This window comes from Leucopleurus acutus (assembly GCF_964270905.1).
Source record: "Leucopleurus acutus genome assembly, chromosome: 16".
Lineage (NCBI taxonomy): Eukaryota > Metazoa > Chordata > Mammalia > Artiodactyla > Delphinidae > Leucopleurus > Leucopleurus acutus.
The window spans coordinates 2,599,857-2,614,846 of NC_139158.1; the positions used below are offsets into that span (position 1 = coordinate 2,599,857).

The 14,990-nt window shown below is 40.6% G+C and overlaps 1 protein-coding gene across 1 annotated transcript in view; it reads left to right on the plus strand.

The window, feature by feature from the left end:
* Positions 1 to 14,990, plus strand: part of SDK1 (sidekick cell adhesion molecule 1) — a gene marked incomplete at both ends in the record, with an annotated part of 817,684 nt that overhangs the window by 238,423 nt on the left and 564,271 nt on the right. The gene's annotated exons all lie outside the window — the stretch shown is intronic.

Consider the following 14,990-nt stretch of genomic DNA (forward strand, 5'->3'; position numbering starts at 1 on the left):
TTGCATTTTATGAATGTTTATTGTAACGGTAGTTTGCCAGGAGTAGATGTTTTTAGGGGGTACAATCCAGTCAATAAAAAAAACACATCTGTGTTTATAATGCAATATTTATTAATATAGATCATATTATTTTAATATATCAGTACCTGATGGGTATGTGAATGATTTAAAATGAGCATCTGTGTACTATTTTATGGTATTTGAAATAAAATGAATTTTTAATGTTCCTATGTAATAAGATCTGCTAAGATTATTCCGGTAAAAGTTTTCAAATCCATATGGGGAATCAGCCGCAGTGTTTCTCCCTCACTTTGTAGCAAAGCGTAAAGTTGGACCCAACCTTCAGTGATGTTTTCCTGCTTTAAGATGGGCTAATTATGTATATATTTATACACTATTACGTTAATAATTTTTGAGTCAGTTAAGCTTCAAGCTTGCTTGCCTGCCTTTTCAGTCTTTTTTTTTTTTTTTCTGGAAGTAAAGCTCTCCAAAAATAAAAACAGAAATAGCAGTTTAGCTGATCTCACTTTGCCCCTGAATTTAGTAGTTTTATATAACAGACAACCTTAAAGGTTTTCTTAAAGAAAATTTTTCTCAAGGGAATTATTTAGACCTAGAAATGCTGATTCAGGTTATCAATCTTTAAAAAACTCTTAACTGTAATCGAGAGCATTAAGTGCTGGTTTCACTGAGGCTTCAGTTTGGCACAGCTGCTAAACGTGAGGTCTTGCCCTTTTGGACCCTCTGCTTGCTGAAGTCATGGTCCCAAGCCCTCAGCTGATGTCTGTTGAAGGAGCGCTCACTGAGCAGCTCCATCCTCCAGAGGCTGCTAGCTTTTTACCTACCTGTGCTCCCCGTACATCAAGGCTGACGTAGTCCAAGAGGAAGGCAGAATTTGCTACTATGTTAGTTTGTGGTACCTATTTTTACGTTGGAAGAAATTATTTTCATTGGGTGGATCACACTGTAGAGAGCTCCTTGCAGTGAAGTGGATTCCGAGCAATGTTTCTGAGCTGGACTAGCCACAGAGAAGGATCTTACCTTACTCATGGCTGTGAATCATGTTAAGCCATTTATCTTAGCTGTCATGCAGTTTGCTAATTAAGTCGTTCTAGGGGTTAAGGGAAGTGAAAGACTTTGAAGTAATCATCACATTCTCAGAACAAAGCAGCAGCGGTTAGTGCTCTTGCCCAGTCATTTTATTCTGACATCTCATAAACCCGGAAATGAAAGATAAGTTTGGATCTTATTGTTGTATTCATCATCTTCCTCACTTTATCTGAAGAATGTGCAGAAGATATTTAAATAAGAAGTGATAAAGTATAGATCTAGGTTAGTTATTTAAAAATTTTTACCTTGCAAATGAAAACCTGTTAATTGTAGAACACTTAGAAAATACAGAGAACTATAAAAGAAGGAAATTTAAAAATACCCATGATCCTACCATCTAGAGGTATAATTATTTAATGGATTTCATTCTTGTCCTTTCTATTCATATCTTTTCACAAAATTTAATTATTGCTTTATATTTTGTGACATTTTCTGAACGCTTCTTTCATAGAAGGCGGTGAGCTGAGAGCTTTATGTGTGTTATCTATATAATGTTCACCAGACTATGAGACAGTTAGTTTTTAGGAATGAGTCTGAGACTTAGAGAGATTTTACTCAATGTCAAAAAATTGGAAATTTGAGATTCCCAGTCTGTACAAGATGGCACAGATCTGTTTCTCCCTCCTCCTCCCCACTAAGTACAACTATAAACCTTAGAACTAGTGCAAGAGGCCAAAAAGGAGAACTCTGAAAGGTGGTAAGAAGCAGGCCAGCTGGTTTGGGACCTCTGGAATGGAGGAACCGTATTCTGGTAGGACCTATTATTCATACGTTCCCCAGCCAACACAAGAGCCGGCGAGGCCTGGCGTCTTCTGACTCGCCACACTAGCAACATAAGCAGCTCCAGTAGGCCCTTTCCCTCCCTGGATCAAACAGGAGCAAGCCTGGCATCAGGAGCAAGCGGGATCAGTAGAAGCCCCGCCAACAGTTATCGGCCGGGGCGTGCCCTCTCCTTCCCTGACGGGCTGAGCGGTGCCTGGGCATTTAGTAGTCCCTGCTGCGGGCGTCCTGCCACAACAAATGGCCCAGCCAAGTAGCTCCTTTGTCACTGTGGGTCTGAGACTACCCTCCCCTGTCCAGAGACACAAGGTAGCCAGGACACAGGTAAGGGGGATTCTGCCACAGTAAGTGCTAGGCCTGGGAAGCCCCTTCCAGCCTGTAGGCATTCTCCCTCTTCCACTGAGGGACAGCAGACAGCCATACTTGGGGAAACCCCTTCCATCCTCTCAGCACCACTGGGAGCCTCACTGGCACCAGATAAATGAAGCAGACCAAAAGAACACTGCAAAGCCTCTGAAAATTAGACTGTCATTGAAGCCACAGCACATAAAGGTAGACCATGACCTGTATGCTGAACCTAGACAGGGTGACTGCCTAGACAGAAGATCAGTAAGGGTATAGAAAGGCTGGACAACACAATCAGCCAGTGACCTGATTGGCATTTCTAGAACATGCCACCCAACAGTGACAGAATGCAGACTTCTCAAGAGTTCACAGGACATTTGCCAGGATGGGAGACATCCCATGTCTTAGAGCAGACCTCAGCACGTTTAAAACAATTGAACTCATGCAGAGTGTGTTCTCTGACCACAGTGGAGTAAGACAAGGACTCAATAGCAGAAAGACAACAGGAAAACCTCCAGGCAGGTGAAAATGAGACAGCACACTTCTAAGCAATATGTGGATCAAAGACATCTTAGAGGAAATAATAATGTGTAGAATTGAATGGAAATGAAAACAAACATCTCAAACTATGTAGGATGCAGCTAATGCAGTTCTGAGAGGGAAATGTACAGCACTAAATTTTACATCAAAAATGAAGAAGGGTCTCAAATCAGTAACCTAAGTTCCTACCTCAAGATATTAGAAAAAGAAGAGGAAAAAACCCCCGAAAGCCAGCAGAAAAAAGGAACGTTAAAGAGCAGAAGTCAATGAAATTAAAAATAGGAAAATAATAGAGAAAATCAGTAAAGCAAGAAGCTGGTTCTTTGTTAAAAAAAAAAAAGAAAATTGATAAACCATTAGCAAGACTGAGAAAGAAACAAAGACACGAATCACTAATACCAGGAATGAAATGGGATAACACTACAGATCCTGAAGCCATTAAAAGATGTAAAGGACACCTTTATGCTCATACATTTGCCAACTAAGAAGAAATGGACCGACTTGTTACAAACTACAAACTACCAAAGCTCAATCAAGATGAAGTAGGTAATTTGAAGAGTTTTATAACCATTAAGGAAATTTGATGCAGGGTAGTGGTTGTGGTTACAAAAGGGCAACACCAGGGATCTGTGTGGTGACGGAAATATTCAGTATATTGGCTGTAGTGGTGGACACACGAACCTACATATGTGCTGAAATCGTAGAATTACACACACACACACACAATAACAGGTTAAACTGGGGAAATCTGAGAAAGAGCAGTGGATTATATCCATGTCAAATCCTGGTCCCAATATTCTATAGTTTTGGAAAATATTACTGTTGCAGAAAACTGAGTGAAAGGTACTAAAAATCTCTATAATTTCTTACAAATGTGTGTGAATGTATAATTATCTCAATATAATTTTCAATTGAAAAAAAGCTAAGAACTTGTTACTTTGAGTTGACCCCTGGCAGTGTAATTCCAGAACATGTGCCTCCAGTGACACATTTACACTGCCACGTGATTTGAGACATTGCATTACCAGAAGTTTTATGCAATCACATGGATTCATACTATGTGTAAATTTAAAAACGTGTGTGTATATGTATATAGGTATTTGCATGTATATCTTTATCTTTACTAGCAATGGTTAATACTAGATAATGTAGTGGGTTTTTTTTTTTCTATCACATAGTTTGAAAATTCCATTCAGTATTGGCAGCTGTAGTCACCAAAGACTCTTGAAGTTCCAAGTGGCATAAATTTGACATGACCTGTTAGGCAGAACCAGTTGAAATTGCCAATATGGTTGTCAAATTAGACAATTTTGATTTACAGATATGGCAGTTTCATATGGTTCAAAGAAATTGCTGGAGCACAGAGGATTTCTTGGAAGGATCTTGTAGTAGGTAATAGGATCACGGGAATTGTGGAGGGGACAAGAGAGCTCTGGGAGTCTCTGAGACTGGAACCTGGGACACAGTCTCTTTACCCATTTCTTATCTTTTCTTCTTAAATATTGGGTTCTCTATACCGCCTGCAGTGGGATCATTGGTAGCCTCTAGGGTCTTATCCTAACTCCTTCAGTCAGAAGGAAAGGGAACCTCCCTCTTTGAGGATTTCTTTGAAAAGATCCCAGGGAAGATTGAGATTAGCCTGGTTTGGGTCACATTCCCAGCTTTCTCCAGTCACTGGGGAAGGGGCAGTGATGGGCGAAGCAGCATGGGCAGCGTGGACCAGGAGATAGAGATTGTTGCTGTATGAAGGGGGTGGGAGAGGGGAGGGCACTTGAGGGGCAGCCCAGACATGACCACTGCGAACCAGGAGCTGCTGCAGTCCATGGTGGTAGTTATCAGGGCAAGATACCTAAATGGTAGTTAAATGGTGACTGTAAAAATAATTTTTAAAATATGCCTAATTGTAATAGCTTTTGGGTTCAGTAGACATTTCCCCTTCTGTTAATGACAAACCAATCTATATTAGGGATTATCCAAAAAAATATTTTTTTTTGCGGTACGCGGGCCTCTCACTGTTGTGGCCTCTCCCGTTGCGGAGCACAGGCTCCGGATGCGCAGGCTTAGCGGCCATGGCTCACGGGCCCAGCCGCTCCGCGGCATGTGGGATCTTCCCGGACCGGGGAACGAACCCACGTCCCCTGCATCGGCAGGCGGACTCTCAACCACTGCACCACCAGGGAAGCCCTATCAAAAATATTTTTAAAGTAGCATTTAAACAAGGAATATTGGTATGCTTTTAATATGCATTTTATTACGCAAATGTATATTCCACTCTAAAGTCATATAATCACTTTTTCCTACTGTACTTGAAGTCACACATCTAAGATTGTTTGAAAGCAGGCTGTTGACTAATGGGTATGAGAAGCAACAGCTGAATGTTTAAAATTTTCCTGTTACATACAGGATGTATGTTTTTGAAAACTTAAGAATGAAAATAGAAAGCATGCTCTCTCGAACTGAAGGTGTTTTCTTTGAAGCTTTCAGTCTGTAATTGAGATGCTGAACCTAACTATGATATATAAATAGTTATTTTTAGTAATATTACAAAAGTCAAATGTGTACTTGGAAACAAAACCCCAAACAGTACAGAATAATGACTCTTGCAGGGATAATTTACTATTACGAAGTCTGACTTTATAACTCATCAGCATAGGAAGCATCAATTTGAACAATGCTGTTGTCTCCTTTGTAAAATGGTAGTGGACAGTCTTCTTGTCCACTCTGTTATCCAGTATGGCTTACCTGAAGACCCATGTGAACCCCGCTTCAGTCCATTTCCAGGAAAAATATTTTCTCTGCCAGTGAATTTTTGTGTTTCTTTTGCCAGAAAACGAAAAGATACATGATTTAAGTTTTTCTTTAGTGCCAGGACACTTAGGGGACCGATTTAGTGCCCAGATGTAGTAATCGGCATCCTCAGATGTAAGTCATTCATTTGTACTCCATTCTGATTCATTTCTAAGTGTCTTGAAATAGCTTTTACTTTATCTGTCTGAAGCCCTGTTGTAAAAGAAGTGTCGATTCAATTTACCTGCATATCTGCTTACAGTTTCTAAACTATTTTCACAATCATAAATATTTGAACCTCCAAAATAACCCTGCATAGTTTAAATAGAGATGACACTGTGTTTTCCTTTAAAAACTCAACCAAAACAAAAACAAGCACAGATGAACTTAGTATCAACATAGACTATAGACTTCACAAGGGCAGGGACTCTTGCCTTTGCTGCTGTATCCCTAGTTCCCAGTATAGTTCTTGGCACTCAATAAATGTTTCAAGATGATTGATGTTGAATAAACTTAAAAACTACTGAGCTCCTCAGAACTTGAAAGAACACAGAAAAACCTGTATTGGCGGAAGAGAGAAATGCACAGCCCCAGGAGACCAGAACATAGCTCAAAACAACCTGTCACAAGTACATTTCTTTGAAGTCTGGTGTTTTATCTTAAAAACTCATACACATTTAAAATTCTACTTCATATTAGGAATGTTTGCTCTGTTGCAAAAATTATTTTAAATGTTATCTATCATAAAATAATATCATGCTTCTGGAAAATGCACTGTGTGTGTCCGAATACGCCTAACTAACACATCTCTTTTGCTTTTGAGAAATACAAATGTCCAATTAATTACATTCTGTTTGAGCACTGTCTGTATGCAGATGACATTCAAATGTATGTCTTTTGTCTTTACCCCTCAGTTCATCTTAGTTAATGGCAACTGTCTTTCCAGTTCATTGGACAAAAACATTGTTGAGTCATCCATGACCTGCTTCTTTCTCTCACCATCTACATCCAGTCTATTTGGAATTACTTTTGTCTCTGCCTTGAGTCTATATTCTGAATTAGATCACTTGTAACCACCCCTACTACTACCGTCGTCTGGCACCATTATCTCTTAAATTAATTGAACAAGGAATCCATTAGACTGAAGTGACTCTAATGCTGGTGGCCTTTGTAAGCAAACCAAAACCTAAGCTTGTAAATGCCTCAAGGTTACAAAATCAAAACACTAAGGACAGCTGATCACAAACAACCAGCTTGGCTTTACTGTAGCCAATCAAATGATTTCCTTTGCTTCCACACTTTGTGTATATAAGTTTTTACCCTGGCTCCTTTGGGGTGGTGTGCTTCTAACCACTTCCTGTTTGGGCTGCCTGATTCAGATTGATTTTTGCTCAAATAAACTCTTAACCTTTTAAATATTGGCTCAGTTTGTCTTAGCATCTCTCACCTGGGTTTGTGCAGGAGCCTTGTAACTGGTCTTGCCATGTCTACCCCCCCAGCTCCCTGCCCGCCTTTCCGCCCAGTGTCCATATGGGAACCGCGTGACCCTATAAACACACAGGTCAGGTCATGGCCACACTTGACACATCACTCTCCGGTGGCCGCCCCCTGTCTGGAGTGAGCTGCACACCCCTCTGTAACCTCCCTCCCACAGCCTCCCATCCTCCTGGCTCTCTGCCTAAGCCAGTCTGGCCTCCTTGCTGTTCCTCCAGCGTGCCTGAGCTGGTGCTTCTTCAAGGCTTTGCAGTTGCTTTCCCTCTGCCGGACCAGCTCTCCCCCAGATATCCAGATGGCTGGCTCCTGCTTCTCAGTTAGGTCTGTACTCAGAAGTCACATTGGCAGTGAGGTCATCCCATCCATCCTATCTAAAATTTCACACCTACCACGAAGCATATCCCCCTTTCCCACTTTATTTTTTTTATACTTATCATATCAGCATACTATATATATTTTACACGATGAAGGTACTTGTTATCTCTTCTTCCCTCTGCTTCCCTCCCCTGCAAAATACAGCCCTGGACTGTAAACTTGGTGAGGGTAGGATAAGATGGTACCTGCTACATAGAACAGGCAAGCCAGGAAATCTTCATTTAATCCTGATGTGTCTCCAGAGTTAGCAGAATGCACCCTTTGAACTCTCTCTTGCTCATTTCTTGAGTCAGATCCCTAACACTCACCCTCAGTGTCTAAAGCCTGCATCATGTCTTCAGGACGGTAGGCCGACTTTGGGTCAGAAATACTTCCGAGCCAGCTGTCTAAGTGTCTGTGCTTGCTGCTTCCTTCAGGCATCAGGGACAGAGCTTCTAGTGGAGAAAGGAAAGACGCTGTCTCCTTTCTGGTCACTTCTTTATTCCCACTTGCATATCCCAGCGCGGCTCTATATGTTAGAAACAGTAAGCGCGGTTGTGGAAGCTGGAAGTCCCCGAGAGGATAAACATTCTCCTGATGACGTGTTTCCTAGAGAGACTTGCTCATCAGGATGTGTATGTGTTTTCCTAAATGGTAGTTATTGGTCAGACATAATGTCCAGCACATAGTAAGTGCTCAGTACATCATTTATAAATCAACACAGGGCCCCTAAATGTGAATTTGATGATTTTAGTTTGTCCCTCTATAGCTTACACGTGGTCTTCACATATTTACATTCTGAAGCTCCAGGAGATATTACCAGAGGCCAGGCTACAAACAGCATGTTTCCTTCCAGAATGCACTGTTTCTGACAAGCAAACTAAATAGGTTTTTCTGAATATGGATATAAACAAGATTCATTGTAGGGCTGGCCTTGCACTGGGAACTTATTTTTATAAGGAACCTGTAAGTTATGAATATTTCACTCTCTTTTCAAAGTTTTCTTCTTAAATTCACATTTGCTTTCATTTTCTTGTTAAAATGGATTGAGAAAGATTAATTTTAACAAAACATGCCAGTGGGGGGAAATACAGAGAAAATACGCAGTCATAATAAATATTTGCAGTCATAATAAATACTTTAGGCCTCTGTCCTTTACCAACCCACGGCTACGTTTATGTAGTTGATCTAGGACAGAAAGCAATGCCATATCTCTACAGTATGCTGCCTCAGAGCCAGCGTTCACCTGGGGAATATAATTTTATGTTTGGGAAACTGCATAGTGCCCTAGTGAAAAATGATTCCAAGTGCGAGGCAGATCCTATCGCCCAGGATTTCAGACCATCGTGTAAAGTTTCCAAAAATAACTTGCCATTATCAGCTTTGACCCTTACCTTTAAAATAACATTTTCTGTTTGTTCAAGTAAAATACGCTCATTGTAGAAAATACTTCGGCATAACCTTCTTTGGGTTTGACATCCAAGAAGCGGTGTATGGGCTTTTAGTGCCAGCCGAAGGGTAAACTAGCGCAGAGACTCAGGGAAATCCCGGTGCTGAGAACTAACTAACAACAGAACATGAGGACCCCCTCGCGGAGATGGAAGGCTGCCTGAACTTTTGTGTAGCTGGGGAGCCTGTGGCTGCAGCCTGTGCGGGAGGCAGCCGGAGGTGTCATGGAGGAAAGCTTTCTTAGCTATTCTTTCTAACTGGGGTAAAATATACATAACATAACATTTACCATTTTAACTGTTTTTCAGTGTACGGTTCAGTGGCATTAAGTACATTCACCGTAAGTTTTGCTTTCACCTTTCCCACTGCCTTGAATTATACCTTCAGCTGTACAAGGCCTTATAAAACTTTCCATATGAAGACCCACACTGAAATATTTTGGGAGAAGTACCTGAATATGTGGGGTAACAAACACATGAGCAGCTCCAAGAGATAAGGGAAGTGAGAAGGAATCAGATGCCCTGGAGACTTTATTGAAGCTGTAAATGACAAAAAATAATATAATTTAATAGTGAGTCGGATATGCTTTGTTCAAGGAAAGACAGTCCTTGGACTCAGGGAGTACAGTGCCTCACAAGCAGGGAGCATCGTTCCTGAGGGGTACAGGGTAAGAACGAGGTTTTATGGAGTGTTAGAGGCAGCAGAACAGAAAGAGGACAGCTGGCTAGGAGGCTGGAGAGTTCCTGGTAAGGCTAGCAGGCCCTGTTTTCTAGGGTCAGGTGAGCTAGCCAAACTGAGTTGGAGGACTGTGCTGGGTGTGTGTTAGGTTCCTTGACAGGTGTTTCCTGTAAGTGCAGGCTGATTTACGTTTTGATTTGTGATGTGGGCTGGACCAAAGTGAAGGACCAAAATAAAAAGAGAGAGAAACAGGCAAAATAACCCAGGACTAAAATTCTAGGCATTATCTGCATTATTTGATTGAGAGGAAACCAAAGGGACTTGCCAGTAGGGTTAGATAAACATAAGAATGGATCTTAAAAGCAGCCACTGTGCATACAGAAAACAGAAGGTACAGCTTTTAAACCAGCAGAAGAAAACTTGCTTTTCCTAATCAGAAATAGGAAAGGGAGGTGGTGTGGGGGAAGAAGACAAAAAGAAAGTACATTAAGTGGGAAATGTGATAAAAGTGATCAGAGTCTAATATGACATTAATCACAATATATATTACTGGCTTATTCATTATAAAGAGAAATCCTTAGACTGAATAGAAAAACAAGATGCAAAAATGAGTTATCTACAAGAAACAAACTTCAAGAAAAAGGCAGAGAAAGGTTGAAAATGAAAGGATAGAAAAGAGGTATACTACACAAATATGATCCAAGAGAAAGTAGCAGTAACTTAAAGTAAATATAAGGGAGAAAGGAATGTTATATACTGATAAAAGGAGCATTGGAATGTCAAGACTACAAGAAGGTATAATCATCAAAAACATAGGTATCTGACAATACAGTCTGAAAATATACCAAGCAGAAATTGACAGCTGCTGAGAGAGAGAGAAAATCAACAATTGTATTTGAAGATTTTTAACACACTGCTGTCAGAAACTTAAGTCCTGAAGTTAAAAAATAAGCAGACATGGAGAAGTCCTGAACAACGCAATTAATAGGCTTGAGCTATTAGAAATATGCCTAAAGCTGTATGCCTAACAGAGAAATGTGATTTTTTTTGTGGGGGGGCTCATGTGGAATGGGTATATATTATGCTATAAAGGAAGCTCAATAATTTCCAAGAATGGAAGTGATACAAATTAGGTTCCCTGAATATGTGCAGTGTAACAAGAAATTACTCACAGAATGATAGCCCTCCCCCCAATAAAAAAAATCCCTTATGATTACAAATTAAATAGCATATTTCTAAATAACCCTTGGGTTAAAAAGGAAATAAAAATGAAATTACGGTATATTTAGAATTGAAAGGTAGTGAAAACATTAAATGTCAGAATTGTGGGCTATAGTTCAAGCTGTGCTTAAAGGGATTTTATAGTCTTAAATACCTTTATCAGTAAACAAGAATGGTTAAAAAATAAGTGAGCCAAGCATTCAACTCAAAAGTTGGTATAAAAAAAAAAAGAAAAACAAAGTTCAGGGAAACTAGAAGGAAGGACGTAAAGTACTGAAGGCAATAAAATACAGAACAATGATAATAATAAATGATAGAGAAGGTTAAGAAAATCCAAAAATGGATCTTTGAAAGATAGGCCTCTAAGAGACTAAACATGAAGAAAATAAAATGCAGACAGAAGAGCGGGCTATAGACCAAAGACATCTTCAGATGGAAAACAGCATTGGAATAAATATATGCTAATAAATTTGGAGGGGGGAAATTAAATTAAATTGATAAATTTTCAGAAAAAATATAAAAGGTAAAAGTTGTCATGAGAAGAAATAGAGAACGTGGTTTGACCAATGCATGATTAAAGCAGGCAAGGAGATAGTAGTCAAAGGCCTTTTCTCCCACAATCTCTAGGGGAAATTTTATAGGTGATTTCTGTTAAACTGTTAAGAAACAGTCCCTTTTTCTCAGTTGTCCCAGAAACTAGAAGGTAAAGAAAAAAATGCTCAGCTCATTTTATGAAGCTACTGTAATCATTATCAGAAAATCTATGCATGTAATACTGCACATTTAGAAGAATGGAGGAAAAAAATACTATCTCAGTGCAGCAAAAACATTTGATAAATTTCAACACCTATTTATGATTTTAAAAACACATGCACGTAACAAATTAGTAACGAAAGGGAACTTCTTTAAGGTTACATACCAAAAACTATATCAAAGATTGCACTTAATGAAGAAATATTAGATACGTTCCCTCTGATACTGGGAACAGGACAAATATACTGCTGTAAGTTACAGTTTAGTGTAGGAAATAATGTGTGGTTCCAGGTTGTCAAGTGGAAGGAGAGGTAGTATTCTGGGTCAGATACTTAAAAAGTTGCTGGAAGGGCTCAGAGGAGCAGGTTTGGGGGAAGGAGTTCAAGATCACATCACTGCATTTACACTCAAAGGACAGAGGACAGGAAGGTCCTGCTGCTACCACTGCGGCCACTGTCATTACATTTGCTCTTGTGCGAGTGTGGGGAATGGGTTGAGGAGGGAATCTGTACATAAGTCAACCCATACATATAAACGGTGGTTATATGATACTCGCTTCATGAATGGGGTACAATTTGTGAAAGCTGCCCCTTACTGTTAGGTATTTAGACTGTCTTAGGGTTTTAAAAAGGCAGTGTAATGAACATCATTGCAAATGCTGACTTGGTCGCATTTGAGGTTATCTACTTAGAAAGAACAGTGCTCTGGCATTTGCAAACTGTAACCTCAGCCAAGATACTTCTCCCCTTTGCCTTCCTTTCTTCATGGGTTATTGTGAGACCTGTAACAGGATTAGAAGAGTGTCTGACACATAATAAATGCTTGGTAAATGGTAGCTTATTACCATGGCGTTATCCTAGAAGCACTGGGTTAATCGGTGTTAACTTTTTTTTTTTAAGACTCATAATTCTTTTGTTCATTCAATAAATATTTATTAAGTGCCCACAATATGTCTTGGTACTTAGACAAAAGTGGAACTAAATTACCACAGTAACAACAAAAATAAATAAAATATAGCGTATGTTACATGGTAATAAGTGTCACAGATGACGATAAAGCTGTGGTTAGTTCTCATGGTGCTCTGATTCACGTGTGCTCAGCACTTGGGTCATGTACTCATCACTTCATTCTTCATTTTGTCATTCCACAAGTATCAGCAAGAGATGGTAACCCCCTGAGGTTTTCCTCTTATTCATCATTGTTTCCTAGTCAAGGTGGGGGTTAAAATGCTTGGCCACCTGCCACCTGTATCACATCCTCCAGGGTTCTCAAGAGGGTAAGAGATTTGCTGTTTGAACCAGTGTCATAAATGGCAGCATATGGGCCATTTATTTACTATGTTAATCTTTGTTAGTCAGCGACTTTAGACAGCTCTGATAGACCATTCCTAATTTCTGGCTTCTTTCCAGAAGGGAGTGCATTCCTTCGTGGTGCTTCCATAACTCTTTGTACCTCTGTTAAAGGGATAATCACCATTCTTCTTTGTATGTAGTGTACGTATTTTTTCCCTCACTAGATTTCGGATTCTTCTGGTCAGGGACTATGGGTGGTTCATCACTGAATCCCTCAAGTGGTTAACATTCAAGGAGTTTTTGTTGAATTGAATTTTGACCTTCTCCCTTGGTATCCTTTGGACTTCGTTATGGTAAATGTTCAGCATGTCCCCCAAGGTTATTCATTACCACATTCCAAAGGACCTCAAAAGTGATTTGCACCGACAGTTTACGATAAAGAGCAGACCCTTGGCAGACAGAGCCTTTATGATTTATGACTCCACCTCTGGTGACATATAGATGTGGCCTTTGGCAGGCTCCCTGATAGGAAATGATTTTTTTCCTAAATTTACCTCATCTTGGAGTATCTTTGATGCGTACTGTTGGTCACCAGGACCCTTCAAACACCATATTCCAACAGGTTTTGCTCCTACATAGGAGCATATATCCATTTTATGTTGTTAATAAAATAGAAAATATTTTCCCAAAGAAATTATAGACAGGGCTTCCCTGGTGGCACAGCGGTTAAGAATCTGCCTGCCGATGCAGGGGACATGATTTCGAGCCCTGGTGCGGGAAGATCCCACATGCCGCAGAGCAGCTAAGTCTGTGTGCCACAACTACTGAACCTGCACTCTAGAGCCTGCGAGCCACAACTGCTGAGCCCACGTGCCACAACTACTGAAGCCCATGCGCCTAGAGCCTGTGCTCCGCAGCAAGAGAGGCCGCAACAGTGAGAGGCCAGCGCACCGCTATGAAGAGTGGCCCCCGCTCGCCGCAACTAGGGAAAGCCCTCGCATAGAAACAAAGACCCAACACAGCCAAAAATAATAAATAAATTTATTTATTAAAAAAAAAAAAGAAATTATAGACAAATTGATTTATTATCCTTTTTTCACTATACAAACATTTAGTTTAACTTCTCTAATTTATTACTGAATATTTTGGCCTGGAATATGGTTTTTCTAGTACACATTACTGTTGGCAGTTCTTTAGACCTTAATTTTCTTACTGGAAAAATTAATGTTTGTAGTTTTTTTTTTTTTTTTTGCGGTACGCGGGCCTCTCCCGTTGCGGAGCACAGGCTCCGGACGTGCAGGCTCAGCGGCCATGGCTTATGGGCCCAGCCGCTCCGCGGTATGTGGGATCTTCCCGGACCGGGGCACGAACCTGTGTCCCCTGCATTGGCAGGCAGACTCTCAACCACTGCGCCACCAGGGAAGCCCTAATGTTTGTATTTTTTATACTTATTTAAAATTTATAATTTATAAATTTATAAATTTATAAATTTAAAATTTATATCTTGTTTAGTTCTAAAATGCATTTAAAGTTGGTGAAAAGGGTACAGAGAGTACAAAAACAAATGTATCAGTTAGAAGCGAAGAAAAGTAGGCCCTCAAACTAGAGCCAGATGCGAGGCTGATAGAAGCATGCAGAGCCTGGGTCCTTCGCCATGACTGTGCCTGGTTTTAGTGATACGCTGTGTTGCAGCCAACAGGAAAAGGGAATCCTAGCCAGCTGCCTGGCTCCCAAGGCTCATCAGATAAAGCAAGCTCTTTGTTTCAAAGAAGCACAGATATTCAGGATGCTAGGACCGGAGGCTGTGTTCCTTGAGAAGCTGGAAGTGGAGGACACTGGGGCTTAATGAGCAGTGTCTCAGTGGCATCCTTTCAAAGCCTCGTGAAGAGTCCCAAGGGCATCCAGTGCAGCCTCTCGCCACATGGGCAGTGAGGTCCCCCTGACACGGGAGCCAGGATGAGGAGCGAAGGCTCTTCACTGGATGGTCTCTCAGGCCCGGCGGTTCTCGGAGATCCTCTGCTAGAGAGGCCAGGGTGCCTGTGCACCCAGGAATCATTGGCTTCTGCTTTGCGCTTACGGAAGGAAATTTTCCCTCTGTCAGCATGCATTACAAAGTTGTTATTTTTGGAGGAACAATTTTACCTTAGACTTGTTAGGGTCTGTTCTGTTCTTTGTGCCATACAGTTG